This window comes from Temnothorax nylanderi, unplaced genomic scaffold (assembly GCF_030848795.1).
Source record: "Temnothorax nylanderi isolate EJ_2023f unplaced genomic scaffold, tnyl_v1.0 TNYL_tig0565_pilon, whole genome shotgun sequence".
Lineage (NCBI taxonomy): Eukaryota > Metazoa > Arthropoda > Insecta > Hymenoptera > Formicidae > Temnothorax > Temnothorax nylanderi.
Genome location: NW_027249627.1, coordinates 10,889 through 21,752, shown reverse-complemented (window position 1 = coordinate 21,752; position 10,864 = coordinate 10,889). Strand labels below are relative to the sequence as shown.

General features: G+C 40.5%; 1 long non-coding RNA gene across 1 annotated transcript; it reads right to left on the bottom strand.

Moving 5' to 3' along the window:
- Window positions 1-7,026: 7,026 nt before the first annotated feature.
- LOC139783964 (uncharacterized) lies at window positions 7,027-7,897 on the bottom strand. Its single transcript, XR_011721436.1, has 3 exons — window positions 7,838-7,897; window positions 7,493-7,778; window positions 7,027-7,408 (listed from the first exon to the last, which is right to left on the bottom strand). It is a non-coding gene; the product is annotated as an uncharacterized lncRNA (long non-coding RNA).
- Window positions 7,898-10,864: the final 2,967 nt, after the last annotated feature.

The window sequence follows — 10,864 nt, the reverse complement described above, 5'->3', positions numbered from 1 at the left end:
AAAGAGCGCGTTTCAGATACATGTCTATATCACGCAATTCGTACGATCCTTCGGGAATGGTAATCTCCTTGTCGTCGTCATAGTAGAATTTATTGTTCGACGAATTTACATTCGGTATCGTGTGATAGGTTTCAAAATCTGTCAGACCGAGCTCGTAATCGCCATCGCTCAAATCCACGGCGGGAAAGTAGCTTACCGCGAGGATGCTGCTCTTGCCGGTGAGCGTAAATGTCAGTGACATGTTTGAATGAGTACTGAGATTAAACAGCGTAACGCCGGTCTTTAAATTGATTGTCAGCCGACTGTAGAAAACGCAGACACAGTTGTCCACAATTGCTCTGATTGTATCGCTGATATGGCGTGCGATTGTACTCTATTACATTGTTCTTTAGATACTGCGCCAATTCTCTCGGCGGTCGAAGATTGCCAAAACTGTCGAAATATATGGCACGATCTCCCCTCTTCGCGTACGCCACCCAGTGAGTACCCGGTCCCTCAGTATTATCCAAATTCACGATACCGCTCTCGTTTCGACGTACACCGCCAATCGGTAACGAGTCGCGCATGAAAATACTTCTAAAATATGGAATGCGCATACGTTTTGCCAGTTGTTGCAGTTGTACGTTGGTAGTTACGCCCTTGGGGATTTTTAGCGTCTCTTCGACGTTTTTTTTTCTCGAGACTCCCCGTCCGCGTTTGTACGGAGCGAGATAAAGTCCGTGACCTTCCATGGCGCGATTGTGACGTTGCATCTCTTCCAGCTGACGCCGCGCGGCTTTGTTATCGTTCACGGCCTTTGCGACTCCCGCCGCTCCGCCGACCAACGAGCCGAGAACCCCTAATAACGGCAGGATCGGTAGGATACCACCGCGTTTCGCTACCGGAAGTATTCGCTTGTTCTTCTTCTTTTTCTTCGTTTTCAAACCCATAGCGAGTTTCGTTTTAGCCTTCATGGCCGCCCAGACGGCTGTAGCTGCAGCTCTCTCTCCGAGAGTCGAATCGTTCGCGGTGACACGTTTTCGCGCTTTCGCGGCAAGTATATTGTCTGCCACGTGTCGTTCTGCGAGATCGCTGCTACGCGAGTAGGCTATGTCGTGCTCGCGACACGCTGCGTCCAATGGATTAATACCCCGATCACCTCTTGCCAATCGTGTTTCTAAATGAGTTCCCGGACCGCAAAATTGATAGCCGGGAATGTGTAATTCGATCGGAAGCGCGTTTATCGCGCGATTCAACAGACCTCGACCTATCTTCGGCGGCATTCGCCGCAGTTTTTTATCAACGGCGGCGGACCGTCGATGTGCGTTTGCTGACACGGCAAATTATAATGTATTAAACAGCGACGGTATTGCTGAACCTCCGAATCTGCCTTGATATGTTCGGGAAGCTTATCCCACAAATAATCTATATGATTATAAAACTGCCGTAGTAGAATGACCTTTGGTATATACTTTAACTGCTCGGCGGTTAAATTGTAAATATCGCTGTTATCCGACACGAGCAAAAACATTTTAAAGACTGAGCATCTCAGCTCTACGCGCCTCTATAAATAGGCCAGCTTTCTTGATACTGTTTTTCATTCGTTGTGGAGGGGAGGTAAAATGCGGTTCGTACGACAATCGTGGACGATCAAAGTGACAAACTTTGACGATAGGATACAGTTAACGAAAGAGGTACGCAAACATGGAGACATGCTACCGATTTCTATACGTGGTATCATCTGCGGTCCGTCGAATTGCGGCAAGACAAACGTCTTGATAAGCTTGCTGGAAAGTCCGCACGGTGTACGTTTCGAGAACGTGCCCAAGTAGAACAAGTTAATCACAGAAACGTCAAGGTGACATTAAAATGATGAATTTTATGTCATCATATGGTCAACGTCAAGAATCAGTTTGAAATGACTGACTTATGACATGCTGTTTTACGAGACTCGCGATATATGTAACAGTATATATTGTTACAAATTGCATGATCAGTCATAATTTTCTTCAGTTCTCATAACATATTTCGAGTATATTCTTAAATAGAACGAAAAGATCAAATAAAAGTCAAAGAGAAGTAGTGATTAGTCAAGATTAGATGCTTCTAATGGGCCATTTTGACGTCACGATGACGCGTAAAAAATGATTACAGAATGATGTCATTTTGATATTTTCATGACTGATTTGTTCTACTTGGGTGTATGTGTACTCGAAATCGTTGCAACAGTCGAAATACCGATATTTGGAGAATATACTAACACCGATAGAAGAAATTGGCTACTTTACGTTCTCGAATAACAGTGACGTCATTCCACCGAGCGAGGCGCTCCCGAATTCTATTTTTATCTTTGATGACGTGGCATGCGACAAGCAGGATACGATAAGAGAATACTTTGCAATGGGCCGGCACGCGAACGTTGACTCCTTCTATCTTTGTCAGACGTATGCAAAGATACCGAAGCATCTTATACGCGACAACGCGAATTTATTGATTCTGTTTAAACAGGATGGTACCAATATAAAACACATATTCAACGATCACGTAAACACAGATATGTCATACGATGATTTCAGTAAATTGTGTCATACATGTTGGCAACAAAAGTATGGATTCGTGGTGATAGACAAGGACAGCGCGATTTTGAATGGTCGATACAGAAAAGGATTTAACGACTTTGCGATACCGAAACGTGGTTAGTTGTTGTCGACGCGCCGATTGAACAACGTTATCGCAACATGGACAGCAGCGAGGAGATTAGAGAGCGCGAGAGGATAGCAAATCAAATTGCGAAAACGAGCGATTCGATTCGCAAAAAGTATCACGCCTTGAAAACTGGTAAAATGGAGGAAGATATCGCGTTGGAGAGACACTTTAAGCCCATCATCGAGCCTCTAAGGCAGATTGCCGAAAACACCGTTGGCAAAGAATCTGACATGTCAAAGATTGAGAATGAAACGGCGTGGGAAGACGAAGAGCCAAAGTTCAAACGAAAACGACCAAACGCCTCGTTTAACGACTCTGTAATGGCTTCAACTCCGGTTACGTTGAAACGATCGATAAATGTGCCATCTAATTTGAGCAAAATAACCAAAATTTTACAACCGCATAAATCGAAACGATCGACAGGTCCATTGAATGAACCACCGATAACCTCTGCGCCTTCCGTGCAACCCACAATGCTCGAATCACTCGCAAACGAAGATGTTTTCGAAACCACTGATGACTCACTCGTGACGTCCGTTCGACAGCAGTTGCAAACATCTGAGGGTCGAGAAACGCTGCGAGATCACTTTGGTCTATTGGGCCAAAAGTACGTCGGGGCAGTTCTGAGCGGCGATCAAGAAAGCGGTATAGACACCGTATACGGTGTTTATTTCAGCAACGATGGAATGATGCTCGGTAATAAACGTTTTGACGTGAACAACGCGGACAACATAATTATCGACGGCATACGATACGCTGGCACACGCGGTCTTTACGAGTTGATCTTTAAGAAATTTCCCAATGACGATATCTACACGGAGGACGATATGCAAACATACAAGAGCATTCTGTTGACGACGAGTGCTCATAAACGCAATTATGATGCTCACGCTCGAATAAATGGCAACAGGGGATACAAGTACACATAAATAATCGCACCGTTGATTTCGGGTAAAAAAGCTGGAAAAGGTATACCGCGTGCCATGACATTAAACGGCAACAAGATCGACCATATAATTGCATCGTCGATTTCGGGTAAAAAAGCTGGAAAAGGTATACCGCGTGCCATGACATTAAACGACAACAAGATCGACTATGTTCATTGGGACGATCCCAACGAGCTTGTAGATCGTCTCCGATTGCTCGAAGCTTCGCGCCTAGCGGGTCACACCGGTCACGATAACGAGATCCCGTCGATTATCGAGGAACTTCGCGAGGCTGGACTTATTATAAATTAAACCGCGCGTCGGCGAGTCATTCAATCAACATCGAAATGCCGATCAACAAGTTTGGTATATCGCTCGGAAGAGGCGATGCGGAACCGTACTATCAATGGAGCGGATTAATCAGAAATTACGTGCGCGATAACGCTCTTTGCATGGTCGCCACCGACTTTGACGCGAAATCGCGCAAGATTCGACGGATAGCGCCACCTGTAGATGATAGCGATGCAGCCAATAAACGTTACGTGCAGCAGAGCGTGCAAATTTTGAAAGATCAGCAGGATGAAATCGAGAGAAAGATGGCCGCATTCCAGAATAACGTGCAAATTACCCTAAACGAACTTCAAAAGATGATTCAAGATGTAATTGCGAATCATCGCGAATAGATAAGAACGTACATCTGATCTCTGCGTCAGTTGCGCGTCAGCGTCATGGCTAGTAAGAAGCAATCAACTGAGAAACGGAGGCTGGTGGAAGAATTACACGCTCCTGCGAGAAGAAATTTTTCGCGAAGACGCGTCATAGTGCGCGGATACGATGACCTGTGGCAGGCGGATGTGGTCGAGATGCGTCCATACACGCGATTCAACAGAGGCTACTACTACATACTCACCGTTATCGACGTGCTGAGCAAGCACGCATGGGCCGTACCGCTCAAGACCAAGAGCGGAACCGAGGTTACTACGGCGATAGCGAAAATAATTCGAGACGGCGGAAGATGTCCGAAAAATCTGCAGACTGACAAGGGCAAAGAATTTTACAACGCAAACGTGCAGAAACTCTTGAAGAAACATAATATCAATCACTATTCGACCTATTCCGTAATGAAGGCATCGGTCGTCGAACGATTCAATCGCACGCTCAAGAACGATATGTGGAAAATGTTTACGCTCAACGGAAATTACAAATGGATCGACTTGCTGCCGGGTCTCGTATCGGATTACAACGCGCGAAAGCATCGAACTATCGGCATGCGACCCATCGATGTTACCCCCGCGATCGCCGACAAGCTCCTAAAAACGGTGTACAGCCACGTAAAGATCGCTGCTCCCGCGCGATTCAAAGTGGGCGACTCGGTACGCGTGAGTAAATTTAAGACAATCTTCGAGAAAGGATACACGCCAAATTGGACCACGGAGGTGTTTAGAATCGTCAAAGTGCAGAAAACTAATCCCGTGACGTATCTGTTGGAAGATTCCTGCGGAAAACCCGTCGCCGGCGGCTTCTACGAATACAAGTTACATTGCGTTGCCAATCCCGACGTGTATCTCGTTGAAAAAGTTTTGCGCAAAAGGAGGGATGAGGTTTATGTAAAGTGGTTAGGATTTGATAATTCACACAATTCATGGATACACAAGAATAATGTATTGTAAAAATTTATTACAATATAAAAACATATTATACATACAAATGAGTCATTTATTTTCATACATATCTAAATGTATTTACAATTGTATTTTACAATGATATTTTATAATGCCCCCATGGCAGTGTCTCGGTAGAACCGGGTATAATGTATCGTTTATCATCGTACGGACTTATGCCCGATTTCTTCACCTCTAGATAAGTTCTAGATAACTTTATCCAACAGATATCTCCCAGAATCGGTTTTCTTCACCTCTGTAAAGTTGGTATCCGACGGATAAAGTTATCCTCTACCCGAAGTAGCGGATATCTGGCAGATATTGATTTCTGGCAGATATTGTAACCTAAAAAGTTACAGTTGTAACCTAAACAGTTACTGTTTTGAGAACGCTTGTGAAAAGACAAACATATAATAATGGATTTGCTCGTGGATCTTATTTTTGAATCTGATGATGATATTGATGATAATGATGAATTTGTCGAAAGAAGACCCTATGTAATAAGAAATAAACCGAACAATTTTCAAGTGTGGGATGACAAAGAATTTTTCGATCGATTTCGTTTGAAAAAGGATACAGTACTTGAATTGTTGCATGCAATTGAAGACCGACTGATAATACTCCGGAACAAGTATGATTCTGTTCGAATAATAAAGTTAATTTATGAGATAATGATGTATTATTACTTAACGAGTAGTTGTTGATTGAAATTTTTTTAATGTAATTATAGGTCAAGATCATTGACACCGATCAATAAGTTGTTGTTAACGTTGAGATTTTATGCCACGGGCAATTTTCTGCGTGCCTGCGGTGATTTTAGTGGAGTAAGCATTAGTACAGCTTCCCGAGTCATCGCAAAAGTATCCATGGCCATAGCTTCGTTATCAGCAACAATGATCAATATGCCTCAATCTAATGTGGAAATTCGTACAACGCAACAGGCATTTTATGATATGTACAAATTTCCAAGGGTAATTGGATGCATCGATGGAACCCATATTAGAATACAATCTCCCGGTGAGTTTATAAAACTATGAAATATAAATTATGAACTGTAACAAAATATATAAACTATGTAAACTGAGAATACTGTATTTACTGTACTTACATTAAGTTCACAAAATAATTTTGAATTCTTATTTACTCCTTTTAAGCAATGACATTCATAAGAAATATTTTTAGGAGGTGAACACGCAGAAGAGTTTAGAAATCGAAAAGGATTCTTTTCTCTTAATACCCAAGTTGTTTGCGATCACAATATGAGAATTATTGACGTTGTGGCTAGGTGGCCGGGTTCTGTTCATGATGCTACAATCTTTCAACACAGTCGACTACGCCGAAGATTAGAAGAAGGCGAGTTTCGTCCGGGAATATTACTTGGAGATAGTGGATATCCAATCAAGAAATATCTTCTTACTCCTCTTTTGCATCCAACTACTGCAGCAGAAAATAGTTACAACAGTGCTCACATACGAACGAGGAATATTGTTGAACGGGTATTTGGAGTTTGGAAGCGTCGATTTCCAGTTTTAAGTTTAGGTATGAGAGTTAAAATAAGGACTGTGCAAGACATCATCGTAGCTACAGCAGTTCTACACAACATAGCCAGAAATAAAAACGAAGAAGAACCTCCTGCATATGTAGATTTACCTGACGAGGAAATTGGAAATGGCAACTGGAATCAACGAGAAGTTCAAGTGGGAGATAATAATGTCAGACAAGCACTCATCGATGAGTATTTTTCAAGGTAAATTTAATGTTTTTAACGAAAGTATAAAATATTCATGTTTTAAACTAAAAATATTTATGTTTTAAACTAAAAATAACTTTTTGATGAGTATTTTTCAAGGTAAATTTAATGCTAAATTTAACGAAAGTATAAAATATTCATGTTTTAAACTAAAAATATTCATGTTTTAAACTAAAAATAACTTTTTTGTATCTGATCTTTGTTATGTAATATCTTACAAAGCTTCTTTATATATAATCTTTTCTTTATATATAATCTATTCTACGGAATATCACATAACTTCTTTGGCACTTTACAGAAATGTATCACTCTTATTTTGTAGATTACGCAACTAGAACCTGCCTAACGGTTATTCCAAGTGGTGCCATATGGTCCATTATTAATTACTGCAAATAAAGAGTATCATGTTAACAAATCTATTATACTACACGAATTGTATATTGTACAAATTATCATGGAAATATACTTACTAATCATCATCAATAACCTCGTCATTCTCGTCATTCTCGTCATTCTCGTCAATTTCGGATTTTGTGTTGAATTTATGTAGTGTTTGTCTCTTAATCTGCGCATCCAACTTTAAATTTTCGATTGTCAGTTTCGTAATTTTTGACTTATCTTCTATTTCTTGCACTAATAATTTTTTTTGTAACACCAAGAGTTCGTTTCTCAACTGCAAGTTCTGTTCCGTAATTTGAGGATTTTCAGTAAACGGCTTGGTCCGTTTGTTTTTAAAAATAAACTTAGCATCAGTTCCTACAATGATTAATTATGGTTGTAAATTATTTCTTTTGATATTCTGTGATATTTTATACCTTTTCGTTTATTAATCTCGCGAACAGAATCCACAGCATCGATTTTCTTTTCCATGTGGGTTTTTCGGTATTCGCCGATTTTTCTACAAAAACACATTACGTTTAATACTTTTCTTAATATTCCTTAAGAAAGGGGTTCTTAAGGACTCTTTCTAACATCTTGTGAGATTGTCAAAGGCGAAAAATGACAGGCTGAGAATTCTTGAATGCTATTTTCAAATAAAAAAATATTTGCATAAAATAACACTTTAGATCACTTCAGCATACTTTAAAAATATTCCGAGCACTATTCTCTTTCCTTGACAGTTAATAAACAGCCGTAAAATGAATGTAATACAAGCCTAGCCACGCGCATAAACCTGCATTTGTATTATATTCATTTTATGGCTTTATGGTTTATTAACTTTGAAGGGAAAGGAATAATGCTCCGAGTATTTTTGAAGTATGCTGAAGTAATGTGGTGTTATTTTATGCAAAAATTTTTTTATTTGAAAATTGCATGCAAGAATTCTCAACGTGTCACTTCTCGCCACTGACGTTACGATCTCACAAGATGTTGGAACGGGTCAGGAACCTTAATATTTAAATGATGCAAAATTAAAACAAAATCTTTACCTGAACTTATTAATGGCGCTTTAGGTACTCCCACATTTTCTTTGCCAACATTTTTTGTTCTTTTCAAAAACTGAAAAATATCTTTATAAAGTGTTAAAATAAAATTCATATTGTTTTCCAGATCAATGTTAATACTTTCAATAACTAACCATCATTTTCGTCGTCTACAAACAAAATATCTGCATCCGCGATATTAGGTTCTGATTCTAAAAGAAAATGTAATATTGTTACGAAAAAAATCTGACCACTTACAATTAAACATTTAATAGCATTACAGATTATTAACCACCTTCTTCTGCATCCTGTTGTGTCGTCCACTGTGTTGAACCACTTTGACCTGGCTCTGAAAGAAAATGAGATACTGATAACGTGATATGTTATATGAAAATGTTTTTCTTATTTCATTTTTCTGCTATTATAGAGTGTGGTAATTACCTGCATACTGTGAGTCTTTATCAAATCTGGACTGGAGACCCACCATGGTGTTTGGTGTCAATGATAATATTTTTTCCTCACAGGGAGTCAAAGGCACTGGGCACTAACCACCACCAGTTTTCGTTTGTTCGCTTTTGAGCAACGAGCATTTTTTGCGGATATTTTTTTTTACCGTATCATATTTTGCACGAATTGTTTTTGTGGAGCGAGGAAAATTTCCCGAAACAGCATTAAATTCGTTGCAAATTTTTTTCCCAAGCTTCGTTTTTATCTTTCCACGTTGTTGCATCGGTTCTTTTATTTTCGACTATATGTTTATATTTTAATGTAATGTCGATTAACAAATCGACCTCAGTCTTTGTAAAATTTGCTCCTCTTTTCTCCATTTGAGCCATTTGATAATTGTTTTCTTCAAGAGACCGTAACGTAAGAAACCGGGCATTAATCGCAAAACACACAATTATAACCTCACCTCGCTTATTCGCTGACAGAACGGTATATTCGCGGACAATACGGTGTAATTTATAGTGACATTCTAGTACCTTTTGTGTCGAAAGTGTTGCGTATTGACCGGAAGTATAGCATTCAAAGAATAGCTATTCGTTAGATACGTAACCAGAGGTTTCAATGAAGAAAACTAATTTTAAGTTATCTAACGGATATCTTTATCTGGAAGATAGCTGTTAGGAGGTGTGAAGAAATCGGGCATTAGAGCTATTTTCGTTTCGGACACGGTGTATACCTCGTGCTGTTTGGATCTTATGCAGGTCTGCTGTCGCGTCATTTCAATTTCGTCGCGCAGACACCGCGTGTAATCGTCGAACGTTATCGACCTGGCTACGACGTTACTCTTAACACCTTTAGCCTTTTTCGTATCTTTCTTACCGTCTACTCGCAAGGCGTACATCTTTGCTCTAAGCCCGACGAATTCGGTCATTATCGCACCGTTATTTTCGTCTTTCATTAAGCCCGGAACTTTTTTATTGGCGAGTGGGATACCGTACGCATTATCGACCGCGTAATCGCTAGTGTCAAATCTAATAATGTGGCGCTTCATGGTGTCATACACATCGTCGCACTCGATGTGATAAATGCGACTGTCAGTATCGGTGTACGTGACTTTACACTTGTCGCGATACAACGGTAACATGTACTCGTGATGAAATTCGTACAAACATGTCTTGGATATATCGAGGATGCACATACCCACGTAGATTGGTTTGTCGAACTTCACCTCGAGTTTTCGCATTTCTATTGCTACTAAATTCTTTGAAAAGACGCTTCGGCTATGAAAATTTGGTTTCGCGATCAATGCCTCCGCGCCGTATCTACCCTCCCAATGAGTCACGAGTCGCACGTCAACGTGATTGCGCACATTCTCCATGGTTTTGCCAAACACAGCATTGTTCATCAATTTGTATAAATTTTTCTCGAAATCATTCTTGGCCAATGTTCTAAATTTCGTATTAAGTTCTATATAATCGCGAAGCCATGGAGATTGCGCGAATTTCAATATGCGGTGAATCTTTGCTACACGGAGACCGTGACGAGTACACTGCTGCAGGTTGCGATAATGTATTACATAACGTTTCTTATCGTATAATGTTGCGAGGAGCTTGTCCTGTCGCTTACCGGGTGGTTTATCGCGCGTCGGACAGAATGGTAGGTTAGTGTGCGCGTCGTGAAGATGTTGCGGATACTCCAAGTCGACTTCGAGAATGTAGCCTATCGTGGAATCCACCGCAACATCCATAACATTAAAATTGGTTACGTCGTCGACCCATTGAAAATCTGCGTAAGGCAATGGTTGACACATTGCCCAGCCGTATAAGTTGTTTACGTCAAAATACATCAGATATGACGACGGTTTCGATGGATCGTACGACTGCATGTACTTGTTGTTGGCCAGCGCGTATCTGTTTGAACATTGACTCAAACCGCCGCGTATGCCGCGTTCAATAAACATGACCATGTCAA